The sequence below is a fragment of the Strigops habroptila genome, chromosome 5 (genome assembly GCF_004027225.2).
Source record: "Strigops habroptila isolate Jane chromosome 5, bStrHab1.2.pri, whole genome shotgun sequence".
NCBI classification, from domain to species: Eukaryota; Metazoa; Chordata; class Aves; order Psittaciformes; family Psittacidae; genus Strigops; species Strigops habroptila.
This window is the reverse complement of record NC_044281.2, coordinates 79,466,446-79,489,303: the sequence shown is the minus strand read 5'-3', so window position 1 is coordinate 79,489,303 and position 22,858 is coordinate 79,466,446. Positions and strand designations below refer to the sequence as shown.

Sequence of the window (22,858 nt, the reverse complement as noted above, 5' to 3'; positions counted from 1 at the left end):
ATATATTACTGCATCCACAAAGTATTCCTGAATAGATGGGAAATACAGTTCCTGGCTATGCCACTGGGTGGTATGTGATTAAGTTGGAGCCAGAGAGATCCTGCGGAAACTCTTCTGGCTCTCAATGGAGGCACGGTGCAGAAGTTTGCATCCACTGCGCTGAAGCCACAGCTCTAGAGTTAATACATTTACAGTTTATATTTGGTAATTAATTTGGTGGTAGACCACACATTCATACTTTTGAGTGTGGTCGCCATTGCTCAGATACACACGATCCAGGAACTGAATGCATTTCCTGCAGTGTGTAGATAATTACATTAATAACTTTACGTTCAAGCAAATGAGGGAATGAAAAAAACCACCAGCCACAAATTGGGTTCTTGTGATACCGGGACGCATGGAAACAAGGGGAAGATGATTTAAGGTCTTAAATTTGCATCAGAAATCACAATTTTATTAGAAGTTTAGCTTTGGCAGACTTAATACAACTGCTCCCGTGGTTTAACAAATATCAGTGTGAGCAAGTGGCTGTAAGCAAGTGGCCCTTTGAGCGTGGAGTGTGACACGCTCAAACATGGGAGCAACAAGGACTTGCAAAAACTCTGATGAAAAAATAATAGGATTTATTTTTTGTTTTGAAGTCCAAATTAAAAAAAGAACATAAATAGTGAAATACCATTAATGGTGAGAAGAAAGTCCTTTGTAAACAGTTGGCATATGGTGTGATACCTTGTACAGAAAGGGTTTTGCTTACACGCAGTGCGGAAGAGGTCAGCTGATTGTCCCTTTAGAGCAATGTTAGACCCTGAATCAGGAAAGACACCCACTCACATCCTAAAGGGCTTTCCTGAAGAGTGATGCTTTCCTGAACCGGGGCCACTAGGTTTGCCTTTCGCTTAATTTAGTGCTCAAAATGGGTTGAATTGGTTCCTTTTGACCTTTTCTTTCTGTGCCCATCCCACCTGCAAGATCCTGACACACCACCCTGAGCCAGCAGCTTGATCCAGATATGAGTAAGTGGGGTCCCAAAAGGCTGGAAACGGCAAACCAAATGGATATGCAGGGACAAAAATACCTCCAGCCTCTCCTGACACTGGTTTGGGTGTGTTGATTTTAATCACAAGCCAAAATGGGCTTTGACCTAGAAATCTCCCTGTACACAGAGACAGGGATTTGTCCATCAGAGGCCAAGATACACCAGATGAAAGGGTACATCCTCTTTCTTGCAAAAGGGCCTTGCAAGCAAATCAGGTGCTTATTGTTTGGTGTACTTTCATGGTAGGAATCCTGCCTTCAGGTTAGAAAGATGAAGCAAATGATGTTCTCATGTTTGCATTTGATTTGTCAGCTGAGATGTTTGAAATATTTTCCTGTTGTGTACTCAGCATTGCTTAGAGGGAAAAAGAGAAGAAGAAGTGGAAGCGGCTACAAAATGATCCTGTATGGAGTCTGGATTTACAGATACCCAAAGTTTCTTGCCTACCTGTGCAGCACAAGCCATGCTTTCTATGGACCTATCACATATGCACTCTTTTTTTTGCATTAGAATAAGATGCAGATCTCCTTGGTGACCATGTCTCCTTTATTAATCCTCCCAGTGTGGCTGCTATTCAAATTCAGACCAGTTTTCTACCCCAACTCTTTACATCCTCTCTTGTGGAAGGGGTGCACAGCATTGCTGCCAGGTGAAGAACTGCCTTCCAGGCAAAGGCAAGAGCCTGCGGCAGCCCCATCCCACTAATTCCTCACAGATTCAGTGATGTCAGTGACAGGTCAGGGCTTCTCAGCAGAAAAATACAGTTTTCCCATCCCAAGGATGAAGGGCAAGACTCAGAGCTCTTGTGCTATAGGAATCACAGAATCCCAGAATGGTTCAGGTTGGAAACGACCTTAAAGCTCATTTAGTTCCACAGACGGACAGCCTCTGGTTTGTACAGACTGAAAGGTCTGTCTGTTGAAGCCTTGTTTTTAATCAGAAGAATTTTTTCCATGCTTTTGCCCTCTCCATCTCCATCAGTAAAAGGCAATCAAGGGAGGAGACAGCTTTCTAGGAATTACCCTGCATGAACCTTTCCTGTCTGCAGTCTGTTTTACCAGTAAATCCTTATCCAAACCTCTGGGGTGGAAGTTTCCTGCAGGTGGAGGCAGAAACAATATTTGTGTATATGAAAGAGTGGGAATTTCTTATTTTCCAGCAGTTTTCTTGCATTATAATAATCCCCACCACCTTGCAGGATCCTTGTCGTAAAAGACTTCTGGGATGGATTAAGCTCCTTGGCACCTCCTCTGTGATTAATCAATCTCAATAGGCATTTATTGCTTTGTTCACTACAGTGCAGGAGAGGTTATCCCTTAAATATACTTGACTCTTTTGGTGCCATTCAATTACGCCAAAAAGAGCCCCAACACATACACAATTATTTTGAACTACTTCTCCAGTGAGGAGCAATTGATCTTTGAGAGACTCTTCCTCTTCTTGTTATGCTGATTAATAGCCTTGGAGTTAGTCCCTGAGAGGAAAACATTTCCAAAAATAGATGACAGTTTCCATCTTCAGATTTTAATCCCTCAAGAGCTGTTTACATCCACAAGGAAGCCTGGAGGAATTTTCCCATTTGTCCCCATCAGTTTTAACCTCATCACCTCCATGACAGACATACCCAGCTTCCAGCATTGGGGAATGAAATGGGAATCATCAGTGCCTCTTTGCTCCCTTACTCCATGGAGCAGAGGTTGGGTCACAGAGAAATGAATGGCTGCTGCCAAACGGAGGAACGTCTTCTCCCCCCAGAGTCTCCCAAGTGCTGGGGGGCATGGGACAACCTGAAGCTAGAATCCAGTGCAGGTCCCTCTCATGGAAGCAGAAGGAATTTTTCCATGTTATGTAGATTTTTAGAATCATAGCATCCCAGACTGCTTTGTATTGGAAGGGACCTTAAAGCTCATCCAGTTCCAACCCCCTGCCATGGGCAGGGACACCTTCCACTAGAGCGGGTTGCTCCAACCTCCTCCAGCCCAAGCCCAGCTCTCTCAGCCTGTCTCCATAGCAGAAGTGTTCCAGCCCTCAGAGCATCTTCATGGCCTCCTCTAGACTCACTTGAGCAGGTCCACGTTTAATGCTGCTGAGTTGTGATATTGATCTCATTCTCCCATTAGAGAGGAAATAACTTGAGTGATTCACAGCAACTTGCACTCATGTAACCCATGGAGGTACTTTGTGGCATCTCCCAAAGCTGGAGCATCTCCCTTATCTATTGCAGTGGAAATTCCTGTGTAAATAATAACAGAAATCCTGAGAAGAGGGAGAGGGTGGGTGGCCAGGAGGGGGAGGGTGATGCATGGAATTGCAGAGTGTGGCCTGGGGAACCCACCCTCTTGCTGCATACAAGCCCATGCAATTTCCTGCTTTTAAGCACGAGTCTTATACCTAACTATACATAGATAGCTGCTCTCATTGTGGGCAGATGAGCCTGCTAGTCATTTTGGGATTGTTCATCGTAGTTATTCTTATCCCAGGAAATTTTTTTAACACTATCCCATACCAAATGAAAACAGCCAGAAGGAAGGAATGACTGTAAATCTCAGCCCTTCCCATCAACCATGAACAAAGAAAATTTATTGTATAAGCAAAGCAATGCTGGGAAAACATCCGCTGGCAAAACATACAGAATTGGAACAAGCTCCTCTCTGGACCGTATGCTTCCAGGGGATTAGTGCCTCAGAGCAACCAGACCTGCTCAGACTTTCGGGCTTTGAGGCTTTACCTCCGTTACCACACACCACGGCAGATGTTGTGCAGCCGCTTCAACAATACACTCAATGGAGACGGGCAGACCTCTCGCTGTTGTGGTGATTAGATTAGACCTTAGGCAGAAGTTCTTCCCTGTGAGGGTGCTGAGGCGCTGGCACAGGGTGCCCAGAGAAGCTGTGGCTGCCCCATCCCTGGCAGTGTTCAAGGCCAGGTTGGACACAGGGGCTTGGAGCAACCTGCTCTAGTGGAAGGTGTCCCTGCCCGTGGCAGGGGGTCGGGACTGGATGAGCTTTAAGGTCCCTTCCAACACAAACCAGGCTGGGATTCTATGGTTTCTTTCATGCAAACGGCCCCACTTCAGCTCCTGCTCATGAAGCTTTTTGCCTTACCAGGAGAGGTGCAGGGCTCTTGGCTTTCTGCAGCTCAGCCCCGGCTGTGCAAGAGCGGCTGCAGCACGTTTCCCTTTAGAGGAATAACACGGTGTCAGTTTGCAAACCAAATAATCAGCTTTTGTTACTTTTCAGGAAATGATTTTTAATATACTTTATTGAAGCAAGGGAAAAACAATTTAATTGTGAGAGCTGCTATGAACCATATTTAACTTCCGAAGTACTAAAAGGAGTGTTTTTGGTTAAGTTATGGTTTTTAATCTAAGTTAAACCATTAGGTACATAAGCACTATGTTTTTGCTATTCTAATAACTGCCAGCTTGGACTTACCCATTCTTTTTTTATCATCTTTTTTGTCTTACCAGACAGAGTGGTCCATTTGAACTTCAAGCTGCATTTTACATTTTATTCTTCTTCATTTCTTTTCTACTATACAGTATTCTTAAACCCGAGCATGATTTCCCCCAGCATATCTGTAACTTACTGCCTTTCCCAGGAGTTTTGAAACGTCTGAATAAAATTCCTGCCTTTGAGAAGTGCAAGCAAATGGTCGCATTTCATCTGGCCTGGATGGCATCCAGTGATCTGTTGTTAATTCAACGCTCTGATTAATATTTTACATATACTTTACTAGCACTTGAAATGAAGTTTCTTCCCTGCAAAGATTAATTATGGAATGAACGGTATTGAAACCATATTATTCTCATGATTCATTTGGGGAGATACTCTTGGTTAAAACATAGAGTTAATTACATGGCAGCAATGGAGAGGGTTTAAGATTTACACCGATTTCCCTGCCCTTTGAATAACTGTCCTTAGATTGCAGCGAAACACTTCACAATAACAATTTCATGTGCAAGAAGCAAAAAAGAACATTTTAAGAAAGAAAACTTGGCTTTTTACTCAATCTGTACATAAACATCACATCATTGTGACTCCTCGGTACTTTATCCATTGTCCCTTTCATGCAAGGCCCCAGGAATGTTTTACAACCATTAATTAATCAATGTTTCTCAGCAGCCCTGTCCATAGGTCAGATCCCAGTGCCCCGGCTGCAGCAGAGGCAGGTTGGGCACAAATAGGTTAAGACAAGGAGGGAAAGGGCAGAGACGAGATGAGCACCATGGAGATCTGTGCTGCTTCACCCCGGTCATGACCCACAGTCAGGTCATCCTTATAAGAAGTGTATTAATAACTCTTGTTTATTCCCATATCCAGCGATCTTTGTTATTAAAAAATAGATCACAATCACAGACTCTGTTCCCAGCAAACAATAATCCAGAGACAGTAATTGCAACAAAACTGGTTTTCTTAAGGGTTTTCTCTGCCTTTACAGAGAAATTAACATTTCTTCTTACACTAACCACTTTTCTCACTAATTTTCAAGGGTCACCACTCCAGGGATGACTAGTTCCTATCCCACAGCAGCACCAAGACATACAGGTCCAATAAATGACAAAAAGCTGGGAGCACAGGTTTAGCACTACAGGGCTCAGTGACTCCAATGGAGTCAATGTATATTCTCAGTCTTTTTCTAGTTAATTCTTCACAGAATCCCAGACTGGTTTGGGTTGAAGGGACTTTAAAGCTCATCCAGTTCCAGCCGCCTGCCACGGGCAGGGACACCTTCCACTAGAGCAGGTTGCTCCAAGCCCCTGTGTCCAACCTGGCCTTGAACACTGCCAGGGATGGGGCAGCCACAGCTTCTCTGGGCACCCTGTGCCAGCGCCTCAGCACCCTCACAGGGAAGAGCTTCTGCCTAAGAGCTCATCTCAGTCTCCCCTCTGGCAGGTTAAAGCTTTCATATTCTTTACCAAGTCTTCTAGCAATATTGAATTGACAATATTAAGTTTAAAGATATCCCCCACCCTACAGAATGGGCAATACACAGCTAAACAGAGCAAACACCTTGCTGAAACTGCAGCAGCCACTAAATGGCCTGTGCAATGTGGTTCTCTTCTGCCTCTATGTTCCCCTTCCCAGGCTGCATGAGGCTGGCACACCAGGCTCCCATATCTCATGGCTTGCTCACTTACATACCGCTGGAGGTATGGCACTTCACTAGCATGAATTCCAAGCTCTCCTCACTCTGCGGGATGGCGGACCAGCTTCACCCTCCAAGATCCCACCCATCTGTGGAGTTCCTTTCTACCCATGGAAGGAAGAAAGAAAACTTTTTTCCTTAGGGTATTTTCTTTTAGCATTTTCACCTGTCTCAGTTCTCTCCCAAACACATTTTAAGTATTATCGATCTCTAAAAGATCTCAGATTTTTTTGGATTCTGAGCCTTTTGGTGTCCTTCAAGATTCTGCTTGCCATGTTGAACTCAGTGACTATGTATCCGCAGTCTCAGCTGTGATGAACCTAAGTTGTGGGGTTAGTATGCTATAAGCAGGTCTATACTCAGAGAGATGCTGCCAGCATATGTCTTCCAAGCAGTTTTAGCACCAGCAGGTTTAGTCTACAAGCTAAAAGGTCTGCACAAAGAGGCTCATCACTGAGAAGACCTGTCCCCACATAGGAGCAGATGCCGTGTCCAACACTAAAGCCATTAGACCTGCTTCAATTGCAGTCCTTCTGGCTCTTCCTGGGATGATCTCTGTCTTTACCACCACCTAAACACTCAGTGGCTTTGCTTCTCCAAGCTATCCCCTTCATTACCCATGGAGATGTTTCCACCTTCATTACAGGAGCCTGCACATACCAATGGTGATTTCCTCCAGAGCTCCTAGACAAGGAGATACTCCCCTGGGAAGGGTTTGGTCTGAGCTGAAAGGGTCCTTTCTGCAAGCAAGGATAATGAGAGGTGCCCCTAAAAAATCAGTGCCTCCTAAAAGAATTGCTCTTGACACAGGAGTTTGTGTCTAGGACATGATCAGTAAATTATGATGAAAAAATACTTTCTTTGGGACTAAACCCATGAACTTCTAAAGTCCTCAGGAGGCTGTAGCACAGGGACACAATATAAAGGAGGATAAATCAGTGCTGCTATTGTATTTGTACTCTGTAAGTCAAACAGGCATTGTCTTATGCAGCCTTTTTCCACTGTAACTCCGCTTATGACAACGGTTTCTACCAACACCAGCGATGTGCTGGCAGACTCCCTGTCTCTTGCTTGAAGATAAAGATTACAATAGCATCTGGGTGGGGGCCTGAGTGAGGAAACGCTTCCCACAGCAAACCTGGGGATATTGTCCGAAGCCCTGGAAGGTATGTCTGCGGTGCCCACGGACCGATGCTCCTGCAGGGATTTACAACACTGCACCACCGAGCACAGCAGCATCCAGATCTTGTGTCTCAGGAGAAAGAAGAGCCCGTCTGGAGGCAGGTGGGTAACTCCACTCATGCTGGATGCAGGGCTCTGCCACCACATCAGCAAATCAGGCATGGAGGGACACAGGTCTAATTCCTTCCACTTACAGTTGGAAAACCGGAGATGCTGAAAGACTCTGCAAGGTCATGCCCAGCGATAGAGGGCTTGGTCCTGCTTCATGCTGAGCACTCTTTTTCCAAATCAGCCAAGTTCTTAAGCGCGTGAGTAGCCCTAATAAAATCAGCAGGACTGTTCCTGTCCTTAAATGCATAAATAAGTGCTTCACTGAACCAGAGCCAGGAGACTTGGCATCTCGCAGGACTTGGGGAGAAAATCCAAGGGGCTTTTCCCCACCCCTGAGCCCAGAAGTGGCCATGGGTCCCCCAGCAGCTAACGCTCCACTGTTAGACACTGGTTGCATCCCATGGCAGTGCATCCCTTGAGCACATCTACATGAGTGCCTTGAAAAATTTGGGAATTCCCTGATTGGAGAAGTTACTGGACCCTGTTGCCTCCATGCAAGGAAGTCTCTTTAGTGCCTCCCCCCAAAATAAGTCACCTCATTGCCAGCAGATCCCTACCCTGGGTAGATCAGTGCTACCCCCCAGACTACACCGAAGTGAGCTCTTTATGTATTGCTTGTCAGTCCCACTGTCAGATATGGTCACAGTGCAGTGTATTCCCATTTTTAACTCCCTGACCCTCAACATCTCAATTTTCTGCCTGCGTTTGAAATCTTGGCTAATTAGGAGGCTACATGTTCCCTGTGAGACTGGCCTTTTGTGCAGAGTTTGTAATTAGAGTGACTGTGCGGTGCTCTATTAATTGCAAGAATTGTGATTTTTAGATTAATGAGTTAATTGCTAATATCTGCATATGACATTCCCTCAAGATGTATTACATTACAGTAAATAAACCTTGTGTCTGCAATGGCAGACATTAAAGGAAACTGCTGTGATTAGTTTGAATACTTTAGATAGCTAAAATAATATTGACTCAAAACACAGTGTGTGTAAAAGTGGATTTTAAAGCCTTTTCTTTCCCCCAGCCCCCTAGCTTGATAACATTTATAGCTGATGGAGCTGTCAGGATGCTGCTCTTCCCATTGAGGTCCTCCACTGCTTCCCCAGCCTGTCCTGACCCAGCCAAACCCTCCCCAGCCTTCACCATGGGCTCTCCATCAACCCCTCCATCTCCAGTTACACTCTGTATCTCCTTCTGACTATCCCACACGCTGCATTTTGCCTTTGTTCCATCCCAGAGGGATGCCCCAGCAGCTGCTGTCATCCCAACACACATTCCCAGCTTGCAGCGCAGCAGCATGCAGGAGCCAGGGAAGAGCTGAAGCTGCACAAGTTGCAGCAGGATGGAGGGACTTATCTGTATTTAAACTCCCAGGCTGCTCCTGCTAAACTCTTGTGGAAAAATCCCATTGGAAATGCAACAGCCAGAGCTAGCCAAGACCTTGGTAACAGCTGAGTGATTTTCATCAGACAAGTAGCTGTTTGCTGAAAAGTGTAATTTTGGGACAGCTGAAACTATTTGCAAATTCATCATGATTTCAGGAAATAGCCTCATGGAGAAGAAAAGCTCCAAATGAAAAAGTTTCACAGTTTCCCAGTTCGATATTTTCTAGATTAAAAGTGCCTCTTTTTGTTGTGCAAATGAAATTTGATCTAGATATTTATCTAAATGAAATAAAAACCTGCAGAGGACGAAGGCAAATGCCAGTTTTGCACGACAGGAACCCTCCTGGCTCAGAGTAGTTCTTTCCTTTTTATACTTTTTGTTTATTTGTTTAAACAAAACCTAGGCTCTACCCCAAAAAATTCCCAGGATTTTCGTTTAGTCCACAGGCTGGTTTATTCGCAGGAGTTATTTTCTTACTTGATAATGCAGAGAAATAAAGGGAGGATGCGTTAATAGCAGTAACAAGCAACTTACTTTCTGCTTGGCTCAGTATCAATATCCAATATACTTCTCAGAGTCATAGAGGAAAGTTTATATGGAAATACGTCACTGCATTTGTGCTTCTTAAACTTCCCGTTTGCTTATGCTGCTGAGAGCCAGTACAGCTCGAGTGCTGAGGACTGTGCCGCCCCAGCTCCCCCTGCACGCCCTCCTCCAGGCAAACTGTGCTACCTAATGAATCCCTAGGGAGATACTAAACATAGAATCCCAGCCTGGTTTGGGTTGGAAGGGACCTTAAAGCTCCTCCAGTTCCAAGCCCGTGCCACGGGCAGGGACACCTTCCACTAGAGCAGGTTGCTCCAAGCCCCTGTGTCCAACCTGGCCTTGAACACTGCCAGGGATGGGGCAGCCACAGCTTCTCTGGGCACCCTGTGCCAGCGCCTCAGCACCCTCACAGGGAAGAGCTTCTGCCTAAGAGCTCATCTCAATCTCCCCTCTGGCAGGTTAAAGCCATTCCCCTTGACCTATCACCATGTGCTCTTATAAAAAAGTCCCTCTCCAACTTTCTTGTAAACCTCGTTTAGGTATCCATCCTTTAGCATCCATCCTATCTCTATGTCTTTTGGGAGATTTTTTTCCTGACCACAGATCCTGGGCACTGGGGTTTCCTGGGGATTTAACAGTGAAGGTTCAAGGCATTTCTCTGGCTGCCCTTTTCTGAAGCCTAATCAGGAAACAGGAACAGAAGAGACCAGATTTTCTGTGCCTTTTATCTTTCTCTTTAAAGGACTGGATTCCTATGGCTTGTTTATTGCTGACAGAGAGTAAAAAAAGCCTACTTAGAAACTAAGGACCAGTCTTCAGCACAAAGTTCTGTTGCTTTAATACCATTTCTGTTAAAGCAGCAAAAACCCATGTGGGGACACAATTCCATCGCTAAAAGAAATGCATACACCAGTGCAGCTTGTACCAGTTCAGGAAGCAAAACAAGCAAGATGGCACAGGGTATGTTTACACCACTATAATTATATCACAGTACAACTTCCAGTGTATAACTGTGTCAGTTTATAAAAAATAATCGTATCTCTAGCTGTCACTGCTATGACAGTAGTTACAACAGTAGTACTGTACTCAGGCAGACTGGCCTTTGCTTTAACACACACAATCTGGCAATCAGCAGCTTTTGTGGCAGCGTGGGCTGAGATTTGGGCTTTGTATTCCCGTAAGCAACCCTTCCTCCAAAGTGAAGAAGAGGAAGGGTGAGGGCAGGTGGCTTTGCGGGGTGGAATCACTTCCAAATGCCCGATTGACCCCCAAGACGATGTCCCTTCTTTAAATTCCCAGTTAGAGCTGGTGGCAATCCCTACAGGTGATCGCGTGTTCCATCGCTCTGGGTTGTTTAGATTACAGTGGCAGGTACAAGGCTCACACAGCTCGGGCCCCTTTGTACTGTTCCTACACCATATAGATGTTGGGCAACCCATGGGCGCTGCCTTATCTGCATTTACCTCGTTTGGTCCCGAGCTGACAGCACTCTTGCCACATCTCTGGTGACCAGAGAGATTTGAGACACAATTGTACTGCCAGTGAAATGCAACTTTTGCCTTCCAGGCATTTAAATCCTTGGAGTGCCCAGCTCAGGGACGCCCAGCTTCAGTTTTATGGCAGTAACTTCCTAATTAGCAAAAAAACCTAAAGACAGGTGCTCTGGTGAATAGGATGTTGGCTGGGGACTGCTGAAACCCACCTTCTCCCTGACCTACCAAGGGACTTTGCGTGAGTCACTTCATCTCTATTCCTTTGACTCTTTAGCCTGCAGGTGCTTTGGGACTGAGTGTAAGGACAGTGAGTGTAAGAAGAACAAGATCTGGTGCACCTCGCCCCATCTCTTGTCTCTTCAGGGATCATGATGGAATCTTGATTCATGATGGAATCATGATTCATCGTAGAAATGTAGAATCATAGAACCACAGCCTGGTTTGTGTTCCAAGGGGCCTTACAGCTCATCCAGTTCCAAGCCCCTGCTCCGGGCAGGGACACCTTCCACTAGAGCAGGTTGTTCCAAGCCCCTGTGTCCAACCTGGCCTTGAACACTGCCAGGGATGGGGCAGCCACAGCTTCTCTGGGCACCCTGTGCCAGCGCCTCAGCACCCTCACAGGGAAGAACTTCTGCCTAAGAGCTCATCTCAATCTCCCCTCTGTCAGTTTAAATCCATTTCCCCTTGTCCTGTCACTACTTGCCCTTGTAAAAAGTCCCTCTCCAGATTTCATGTAAGACCCCTTTAGGTACTGGAAGACTGTTATATGGATTCCTCAAGGCAAACTGAGAAACAGCAAATATCCCTTCTAGCTTCCTACAACCAACAGCATGAGCATTCACTGAACCCAGAGACCATGTCTAGATGGCCATGAGCAGTAAGCACTGATGGACCTGTATCACACGTGTTTGTTTCAGCCCCATTTAACCCAGAAGATAAGTTGGATCCACAGCGTTTTGGTGGCAAGATGTTGCAGAATTTAATTTTGCACTACAAGACTCTCAGAATGAAAATGTGATACCTAACGGTGATTCAATACATCCTTGTGTTACAAGAATTAGTGAACACTCACTTCATATCCACTCTTCTGCACCCCTCAGGGTTTTATAGACATCTGTCACATCCCCTTTGGCCAGCCCTTTTCCAGCCAGATCTCAGATGATGCCCCAGGCACAACTGTAATTCAAATAGGGAGTGACAGCTAGAATCAGGCGGCTGTGATTTGAGTCCAGGCTACAACATAGCACAGAGGGATACAAGCCCATGTGTTTCACTTTGACCACCACTAAAGGCCATGCAGGGCCATCGCCAGTATCCCAGCAAATGGCAAATTACTTGGAAAGCTCAGTTCACCCTTTCATTTTGTTACCAAACTCTTTTCCACTGACATTACAATGTTAAATCTCCCAGTAACTGGCTTAAAACCCAGTAACAAAGAAAGAACTAGAGGCTGGGTGTTGTAGCATTCCCCATTAAGGTATTAAAGTATGCTCAGACTGCAGGCAATTGAATTGAGCTGGCGTTTATGGAGGCTGAACCCATGGCAGATAAGGGCAAGGGAGCAGGAAGGGCTCTATGTGTCTTTATCTAACAACTATTTGTTTAGAAACACCTGGCACATAAATCAAATTAGTGCATCCAAATGCCCTTCAAACTTTAAACCAGACAGATTGATTCAAGAACCTTTCATTAAACTTTCCTGGAAAGATTAAACATCAGCCATGTGTTATGCCAGCAGAACAATTCCGCTCACGTGGTGATGACATTAAGATGTTTTATGGAAGGGGTATACAAATGTGTGTGCACTCTGTGAGGCTTTTCTCCATTCTTGTAATTCCTTGCTTAAGAATATAAAGTGAATAAAACAGGCGGGGAAAAAAATACCCCAACAGTTCTGCATAATGATTTCACACACAGGAAAAAAAAGCCCAAGAGGATTATCAAAAGAGAATTTTACTGTATGTTTGCATCCTTTTGCTCGTGTTTGCAAAGGGAAATGGATTGAGAATTTCCCACCAATGCTGAATTCAGCGTCTGTGGTAGGGCAGAAGTAATGTGTATTGCCTCTTTCTAATCATCGATTCAATTCAAGAGTTCTCAGCATGTAGCTCTTTTTCTTTCTCAACAGGAATAAATTTGCCAAGGAGGGAGAACACCAACATGTTATGTAAAATATCACCCGGCCCCTGAATTTGTGTGACTCTGTACAAATCAAAATCTACATTCAATTTAATGGGAGGAAAGTATGTATCGAGACTGTAGTTACATCACAAAACAACTGTTAGTATTAGTATTGCTACTGCTATTGTTATTACTACTAAGATCAATGTACTAGTGAATTAAGTTGGTTTATATATCGTATTAAAGCATCCCATGCGTTTTGCTGGTCGTAGCACACACTTGTTGCTGCAGCTGATGCCAGCAAAGGCTTGATGTATTCTGATTAGGAGTGTGGGTATCCCATTGCCTGCTGGCAGGCCCTCCATGACCCCATGCTTGTCCCCCCAACACAACCTGTTCCCTGTATTTAAAAGAGAAATTTTTAACATCACCAGAGTTTTTTCTGCCCCCAGGCCCTGCGAAATGCAGTGTCATGATTCTGGGAGTGAAAATCTGGTGCTGTAACCTCTGCTGCACCAAAAAAGTAGTACATTAACATGAGGTCATAGCCTGACAAATGCTTTTAAGACGGCCTAAGCCAGCACTGCCATAAACCCAGCCCGGCACTCCCAGCCCTAGCTGCTCATTCCCACCCCGTGGAAGCTTGTGGCTGATGGGCTGAAGGCAGAACCAGGTTGGGGAACGGATCCAGCTGAAAACAAGCTTTTTTTCCCCCTTCTTCTTCCTGCAGGATTAGTGTTCAGCTGGATCTGTTCCCTGATCCACTTCACCTTGCAGCTGCACAAATGCTGGTGCTGGCAGCAGGAGGAGGCAGTGCGGGCTGGGAGCGCATGGCCGGGGCCCAGGGGAGCCAACTGGTTCTTTGGGCATTTGCAGCAGCTGAGCACAAGGCTGCAGGGAGGCTGTGCTTTGAAACAGGCTTGGGTTTCTTTCAAAATGAGGAAGAACTGAGAGGGTTTCTGCCCAGCCTGCAAATAGCCCGCACCTTCCAACTTGGAGCTCAAAGTACACCATGACCCTGTGGCATGACATAACCTGGGCTCATAGAATCATAGAATCCCAGACTGGTTTGTGTTGGAAGGGACCTTAAAGCTCATCCAGTTCCAACCCCCTGCCACAGGCAGGGACACTTTCTACTAGAGCAGGTTGTTCCAAGCCCCATCCAACCTGGCCTTGGACACTAACAGGATGTGCAAGTCCTCTCTGCCTGCAGACAGGGTAGGCTGGAGGAAGACAATTCGGGGTCTCAGAGCACACACAACCACCCATATCTATTTGGGATCAGAGGCTGGGTGACCCAGCACCACAAACACCAGGGCAGCACCAGTATAGGGTAACAAATGAGGGCAATCTCCTGTAAGAAACCCGCTTGAAATACTCCCGTGGAAGAGGAGAAGAAAAAACACTGAGCAGTATTATTCCTGGCAGCCTCCCAACTGCAAGCTGCCTTGATGGCTTCTTTTTTTTTTCCCTGACAAACAAGATTCACCGGCTTTTACTGGCTTTTAAGCCAGTAAAAAAAGACAAATCCATTCACTCTCCTTTCTCACCCCACAGAGAACTTGTGGCATACGTGAGTCCTGTTCATTTACATTAGATACTGTCAGGGTATGAAAGTCCGGGTTTGTAGTACAAACCTTCAAAATGTGTAAGAAATAATGTTACAGCAATTAAACACTAAAAACTAACCCTAAAATAGGGGGTGAGTAGGAGAGTTGCTGATCTAATAACGATCACACTCTGCCTTTAGAAGCAACTTTTCTCTACGAGTGCAATCCTTCGCACTGGATGACATTCTTATAGTAAGTTATAAAAAAGGGATCTAAATCACCCTCTCAATGAACTTACCTTTACAGGTTTGATACCAGATGTTGGATGTGTGACTTCCCACTGGCCCAATGGTGCCTATATACCCGTGTCAGTCTGGTGTGAGATTGAAACTATAAGAAAAACAACCTTTCTTCTAAACACTTAGTTACAAAGCAGTTTACCAAATCTGTTTTGGAACAAATTCATCCCTGGTTTGTATCACCTACAGCAGGGAAATGAAAGATGTGTTTTTCTTAATGCTTTTTGAAGTTAAAGTACTAATATTATAAGGGGAGTAAAATAAACCAGTTAATTTCTTCCAGCTCCAAATTTACACTCACAAAAATTTTTAAGGAATATTCCTTAATGTGTTTCCATATTCCTGCTTATTGTAACCGTATCCTAGGCAGTATAATCAAACTCCAAGCTGAAGTTTCTAGATCAACAGAACTGGTAGAAAAGGAACTTTTTACCGATCTGTCAAAAAAACATGAGCACCTTGTTAAACATAATGATTATTTTAATGAAGGTCTATTATAAACTAGCCAACATATCTGTTCAGAACCATTTTAAACACAGGTAGAAAATAAATGGGGTATTGACCTCAGTGCTGGGTGCGTGGCATCACTCAACATACACATTTCATTTGTGATGCGCAGACATGGTCCCTGGCTTAGAAGGATCTAGGCAGGATTCGTGTCTGCCTGTTCCTACATAGCACTGAGTAACTGAGTCGCACCAAACGCTTGGAACAGTAAAATAACTGGTCTATTCTAGTCAACAGATACTTGCTCTAAATCTGCAGAGATGCATGTGCTTAAATTTATGCACTGAGAGTCATCCAGCTGAAGTCGCTCTGACTCCTCACGCTACATAAAAGCTGTGCAGGAGCACCCTTTTTGCAGGATCAATGCCTACATTTGCACCTGCAAATCAACCTCTCTGTGAAAAGCAGATTGTAAATTCTATTTATTCTTATTTCTTTAGTTCCTTGCAAGGTCTTGAGACGTGCCAGTGCAGCAGGAGGTGCTGCACCCCGGCTGACATAGTGGTGAAGTGTAGAGGGGAAGTGTGATGATGTTCCCTGTTGATGGAGTGTCTCATATGACCTGCACTCAGCCGGCATGTGGGTCAGGAGATGAGATTTGAACATCACTGCTTTCATAAATCCACCCATAAGAGAAACCAAGTTATTCACAAAAGCAGCATGTAATCCCTTACTAGAAATCATTACAAATTCATCAAATACAACTCTTTTACACACAGGGGTTACAGACTTAGTTACGTATTAGTAAGTCATAAGTGTTACTACAGACTTGGTTATATTTTATTGAGTAGTTAATTGTAGAATCCCAGACTGGTTTGTGTTGGAAGGGACCTTAAAGCTCTTTCAGTTCCAAGCCCCTGCCACGGGCAGGGACACCTTCCACTAGAGCAGGTTGCTCCAAGCCCCTGTGTCCAACCTGGCCTTGAACACTGCCAGGGATGGGGCAGCCACAGCTTCTCTGGGCACCCTGTGCCAGCGCCTCAGCACCCTCACAGGGAAGAGCTTCTGCCTCAGAGCTCATCTCAATCTCCCCTCTGGCAGGTTAAAGCCATTCCCCTTGGCCTGTCCCTACAGGCCCTTGTCCAAAGCCCCTCTCCAGGTTTCCTGGAGCCCCTTTAGGCCCTGGAGCTGCTCTAAGGTCTCCCCTTCAGGAGCCTTCTCTTCTCCAGGCTGCCCCAGCCCAGCTCTCTCAGCCTGGCTCCAGAGCAGAGCTGCTCCAGCCCTCACAGCAGCTCTGGGGCCTCCTCTGGACTTGCTCCAACAGCTCTATGTCCAGCTGCAACACTGGTCCAGCCCTGTGAGCTCTGAAATGATTTAGCAGCATCAGGGAAGAGCATTATTTCAGCAAGGAATAGAGGAACCTGGCTGCAGGGAAAAGGGGCTCCACACCTCCAACCCCCTCCACCCCAAACACATGGTTCCCATATTGGAAGGTCTCATAACAACTGCATTTTTTAAAGTTCATTTGATTCCACAAAAAAATTATGCTTGATTTTAAATGGTGCCAGTCACTTTTCAGTACTGCTACTGATAGGTTACAATAAATAGATGAGAGGGAGAGGAGCAGCTTCGTTTCACTTTGCTTTGCAAGCATCCCTCATAAACTATATTTTCAGGACTATTTCAGGATTCTTCGGGACTATTCTTCTCCACAGCCACCCCCAGCTATTCCCTAAGGAAGGGTGCCTCAGCGTTATAAAATAGTCAGAGAAGGAGATGTGGGGAATCTGCCTTTGGGCAACAGCCTGAAAGTGGATAAAATCCAGAACTAACCAGGAGGAAAGAGGCCAGGAGAGGAATCCACCTGCCCTGGCAGCAGGACCATCCTCATCCTCTGGCTCTTCTGCCTTTCCTAAGCCCCAGGACTGCTGCTCCCAAGCTCCAGGCAGACACAACATCCTGCTCCAAGCACATTTTGCACCACCCAGTGGGATACTGGAGGAGTTAAAGCTCCCTCAAGGTTGCGCAGCAGCTGAATGGAACTTTTAAAAGCTGCAGTTTGAAGTTCAAACCCATCGCTCCAGGCCCCCCACCGAACCTACCTTGCGTCTTCTTTCCTAGCATCTAATTACAAAGGCTATTTCACCCTTGATGAATGTTCGATCGCAATCCAAATAGTTTGAAGGTGAATCCAAACGCCTGAGGATTGCCCTGCTAAACTAAGACGTTTGCTCTAGAGCTTTCTCCTTTACAACCTGTCATTGAATTGCCCTGGCAATGAAATAATTATTTGTGTCTTTGGCCAAAACGTATGTCCCTTTCTTTGTTTATATCACGAACTTAACTTAGAATCATAGAATCGTGGAATGGTTTGGGTTGGAAGGGACCTTAAAGCTCATCCAGTTCCAAACCTCTGCCACGGGCAGGGACACCTTCCACTAGAGCAGGTTGCTCCAAGCCCCTGTGTCCAACCTGGCCTTGAACACTGCCAGGGATGGGGCAGCCACAGCTTCTCTGGGCACCCTGTGCCAGCGCCTCAGCACCCTCACAGGGAACAACTTCTGCCCCAGAGCTCATCTTGATCTAATGTAAATCTAATCTCAGCACTTACACCATGGGAGATCGCAGGGAGGTGAGGCTATGTGAGGCTTCAGCTTCTGCGGGATGGAGGTAGCAGCGCCCAGGAGCAGGTGCTCAGAGGAGAAATGATGGACGTGGCTTAAACATGCAGCGAGGCCCCAAACATGCTGATAAGAATCAAGATGTTTGGGCTCTTCACTGTGTAATTTCAGCCACAAAACCCTAAGCTCGCTTATTAATTTTGATGGACAATTGATGTGGTTCAAGGGCTTTATTAGACTAGAAAAGGAATGTGCTTTTTTGCAGGCTGATTGAGGAGCGCGGGATATATGTAATGCGGAAGGCTGATGATTACACAACAAAAAGATGGGATCACCACCTGCCCACATTCTTGTGACAAGCAGATGAGGAATGTCTGTCAAAACATTAATTCCCAAATCTATTGGGGCAACGTGGAATACACATACAAATAAATGCACAGGGGAGCATGCTCACCTCAGCTCACACTCAGCCCAGTGCCTGATGCCACGATCCAATCCATCCAGCTGGGGGCTGGGCAGGGATGGAGGTGATGGTCAGCAAGCATGGCTCAGTGTCCCCGGTGGCCTTTATTCCATGGCCTCACGACTGCCATTCTAAACCCTACATGCATCAAGGATGATGATGATGATGGTGATATAAGCAGATGGAGCCAGCCACGGAGTGATGGCAATGCAAAGGGAACCCCGGACCCAAGGGGCTGCACTGGGTGTCCCATGGGTGTCCCCCTCTCCGGTATCACTCCCCACCCTGGGTGCCAGCAGGGGAAAAGGGGACTGCAGGGGACAAAGGCGGTGTGTGTCCCTGCCCATCCATCCATCCATCCATCCATCCATCCATCCATCCATCCATCCATCCATCCATCCATCCATCCATCCATCCACGGGCCACCACTGAGTGCAACAGGCTCCGCGCAGCCCCGCGCAGCCCCATTCCCACCCCGCGGAGCCTCTTCCAAACGGGTGCGCCCGGGGCAGGGCTCGGACCCGGTGTTCCCCCCCCCCGTCCCTCCTCCTTCTCTTCCTCCTCCTCCGCCGCCCCCCCGCCCCTTCCTCGCTGCGTCTGTTTGTACTTTAGCTGATCCACTAATCCCCCGAGAGAGCCTATTTGTAGTGAAGAGTATCTATAGGGGGCGAGGCTGGTCCATGTGGGTTTGTGTCATTGGTTTGCAAGGAGAGACCCCGCCTATTGCCCAAAAAAAAAAAAAGAAAAAAAAAAAAAAAAAAAGAATTAAAAAATTGAGAAGGGAAAAAAAAAAAGAAACCAAGGAACGGGAGCCCCTGCCTCCTTTTCCCAGCGTGGCGAGGGGAGCGGCCGCTCCGCCCAGCGCCGCCCGGGCACTTTCCCCCTTTTTTTAGGGCTTAAAAAAAGAGGGGGAGGAAAAAAAAAAAAAGAAGGAAAAAGAGGGGAAAAATAAGGATTAAAAAAAAAAAAAAAAAGGAAGGGGAAAAAAAGAGGGAGAAAAAAAAAGGGATAAAAACCCACCCCGAAGCCAGCGACCCTCCCCCCCAAGTTGCGCTGAGCATCCCCCCGCTGCTGCTGCTGGGGCCGCGGCGGGGTCCGCTGCCCCCCGGCCGCTCCCGGCGCGGCGGGCGGAGCAGGAGAGCGGGGAAGGAGGGAGAGGGGGGGGGGGGGGGGGAAGGATTAAGTTGGTTTTTTTTCCCCTGTTGTGTGTGTGCGAGCGGTGGATCCCGGCGGATGCGGGCAGGGATGCGGCGCTGAGGAGCGGGGCGCGGGCCCCGGGAGCAGGTAACGGGGCGGCGGCGGCGGGAGGACAAGGGAAGAGAAGCGAGGACATCTTTGCTTCTTTCCAAATCCATGCTGATGGAGGAGGAAAAGCAAAGGAAGAAAGAGAAGGGGGGTGGGGGGGGGAGGAAGGTTAGATGGGGAAAAAGAGGAAGGGGGGGGGTGTGGGAGGCGGCCGCGCAAGTTGCGCGGGCGCGGAGCGGCGGGGTGAAGTGGGAAATCTTTTGTTGTGCCGGGCTCCGCATTGTTTACTTAGTACCGAGCGCCGGCGACAACATCTGCCGGGGGGATTAACGGGGAGGAGGCGGCAGGAAAGTTTCGGCAACGGGAACCCCGCGGGGAGACGCGGCCGGTTGCTCCGCGGTTCCCCGGACGCCGCGGATGCGGCGTCCGGGGAACCGCGGAGCATCCGGCCGCGCTCCTCTGGGCTTGTGTTTGCATTTAGGGGGGGGTATTTACTTCTCCCCCCCCCCATATTAGTATTAAATTTTTTTCTATCAAGAAACCCCAATTTTCCATGAATTATTATTTTTATTTTTTAATTTTTCTTCCCCATTTTTAAACATATTATTTTAAATTCCCTTTTATTTGCGCTGCATCAACCCATCCATCACCTCCCAACTCTCGGCGTTTACGCGGTCGGCAGGGCACTATCCCCCTTCCAGCGCTCAAAACACTGAATTTCCTTAATATTTATTGATTTTATTGATTATTCCCCCCCCCCCATCTGGCTATTTTAAGCCTTCCCTTGGTATCACTAGAAAGCAAAATCAAAGGAGCTGAGCTGGTGTGGGGGTTTCAGCGTGTTCTGTGGTTCTTCCCCCCCTAAAAATCATATTTCAATTAAAAATATAATACTTGCTAGACTTGCTGAAAGGGAAAAAACAGCCTTTTGTCCAAGCAAGGACGTGCCCCAAGGTAAATCCTGCCCGGAGCTGAGCTCTTAGTCCTTTCCCGGGTCCCATGGCTGCGTTGGGAGGAGGAAAGCGGGAGATGGAGATCTCAAAGTAGTAGAAGTAATTTCTTCTTTCAGCTCGACTTCTGCCGCTGCCTTTGAATTGCCAGCAATGAATGTACGTAGCTCTAATTGAAGTACTTTAATCATTCACACTTGATTAAGTATACCGTGACCGGAGGAGAGGAGGACGCAGGGCTCCCCAGAACGCCAGGGATGGGATGACATTTTAATCCTGTGTTTTAAAAAACATTAGTGAAGCAGGAAAAATGAGAGCCGGGGACGGTTCGGGATAATGGACCCTTGTTTCCATACAGATGGTGGCTCAGCGCCGGGGATGAAATTGCAGCTATGGCAGATATTTAGGGAGGAATGAAAAAACAAGGGAAGGAAAAGGCATGTACTTTTCAGTTTGTTTAAGCAGAGCGAAGAAAATAATGCTGGAGGAGATGCCTGGTGACAAAATGCTTTTGTTCATGTTTCCATCAGTGCGTAAGGGCGCCGACCTGCTTTAGCATTCTTTAAAGGTCTCTTTTCCAAGGAAAATTGAAGACGGTCTCATTATAGGAGAGTGTGTTCAGAATACTATGAGCTGTTTATGAATTCCGAGGTGGCTGTTGAATCACCGACATTTCAATTACACATCCCTTGGTGTGTCCCCCCCCCCAAAAAAAATAAGAAGAAGAATTGTTTGTGGTGATGTGTTCTGTAATCTGCTATTACCACAAAGCTGATTTGTGCTCCAGCTCCGGAGCTGGTCAAGGGAAAAAACTGAATCCAATCTCAAACAAAGATTGGTGTTTCCTTCACCTCGCAAAACTTTGTGCCTCAAGGGCAGCCCGGAGCGCCGATAAACGCGCTTGTTTGGGGGCTGTCAGCTCCCATCAGGGCTTGTCTGGAAAAGCTGGTGTTGGCAATGCAGGGAGGTATTTATAGAAAGGAGCTTTTATTTTTGGAGGTGTTTGGGAACCCACCTGTAAGTCATTACCAGGGAGCAGGACGAGGTTCGCCTTCATCGTTAGTTAACACGCCACATCTGGGGCTTGCGGGCAGCTGCTTGCTCCATCCCAGTCTTTAACGCTGGACAACCAAAGGTTCTGTCCCTTTAAAAGACCTAACCAAGTATTTCTGAAACTGAAGAGAAAATAGTTTAGAGTGGTGAAACCTTCCTGTGTTTTCAAGTGTGGATTGCAGGAGTGTTCGGCTTCCTGTTTTCCCCCTGGAATTGCAGGCTGAGATGGTCCAGAGTTTTATTGTCGACTGTACAGCGTCCACACCACAGGTGATGTTTTGTTGTTGCTGTTTTCCCCTGGATCTAAGGTAGTTTTCCTCCTATCCCAGCCTGTGTGGGATCCCTAAGGATCGGCTCAGGAGCACGATCCCTGCGGAGCTCTTACCCTCACCTGCTTTTGTGGGGCAAAGTCCTGCCCTTTTCCACTCGTGCTTTTCCTAGATGGAAAACGTTCAAAGGAATTTCCCCACAGGAAAAGCTGTAGGTTGTCTTTAATGCTGCCGTTTCAGCACAGACTCGTCGCTGGGGTCGATGATAATATTCCTTATATCAGGAAAAACATCAGCCTCCAAGTATGAGGTCCCAGGCACGACTTGGAAGTTGTGCACTGAAACCTTTGGCCAGGAAGTTTGATTTATTCATCGGGCTGGCCGCAGTTCAAATAAAACTTCTTAACTTCAGACTCCAATGAGAATATGGACTTTAAGGAAGAAGAAACCCCTTAAATCTGGGTTTCCTCAAGCTTTTGCAAAAGGTAGGTTAATTTGGGGAGGTTTGGGGGCTGTTCGCTAGCTGTGGGGATTGAAAGTGGCTTTGTGTTTAAGTGGAAGAAATGGATAAGCTGCTTTAAACATAGCACTGGCAAATTGCAAGTGTTTTGTTAAAATGTGGTGGATGATGCTGTCTTGTAAAATCTGATAGGTGTCATATTTACTCCTCACATCAGATCTAGCAAGTACTGCTTTCTGCGCTTTGTAGTAAGTTAGAGAAGTGGAGAGTGGAGCTGCTGGTGAGGAGCTCTTCAAATGGGGGTAATTACACCTGCAGGAGGAATTTGGGATTTTTCAGAGTACTGGGACCCCTCACCCCCAGCAGTTAAGGAGGTTCAGATCACACATTAGGCAGAAGCTCTTCCCTGTGAGGGTGCTGAGGTGCTGGCACAGGGTGCCCAGAGAAGCTGTGGCTGCCCCATCCCTGGCAGTGTTCA

At 46.6% G+C, this 22,858-nt stretch overlaps 1 protein-coding gene across 3 annotated transcripts in view; it reads left to right on the top strand.

Annotated features, from left to right (window-relative positions):
- Positions 1 to 19,202: 19,202 nt before the first annotated feature.
- The window catches only part of CTBP2 (C-terminal binding protein 2), a 142,518-nt gene continuing 138,862 nt past the window's right edge, over positions 19,203 to 22,858 (top strand). Inside the window, exon 1 of one of the 3 annotated variants that reach the window (XM_030487765.1) lies at positions 19,203 to 19,687. The gene's annotated coding sequence lies outside the window, so the exon portion shown is untranslated. Of the gene's footprint in view, positions 19,688 to 20,734; positions 20,758 to 22,858 lie in introns of those variants that run through there. The other 2 variants (XM_032919959.1, XM_030487767.1) reach the window with 2 other exon arrangements.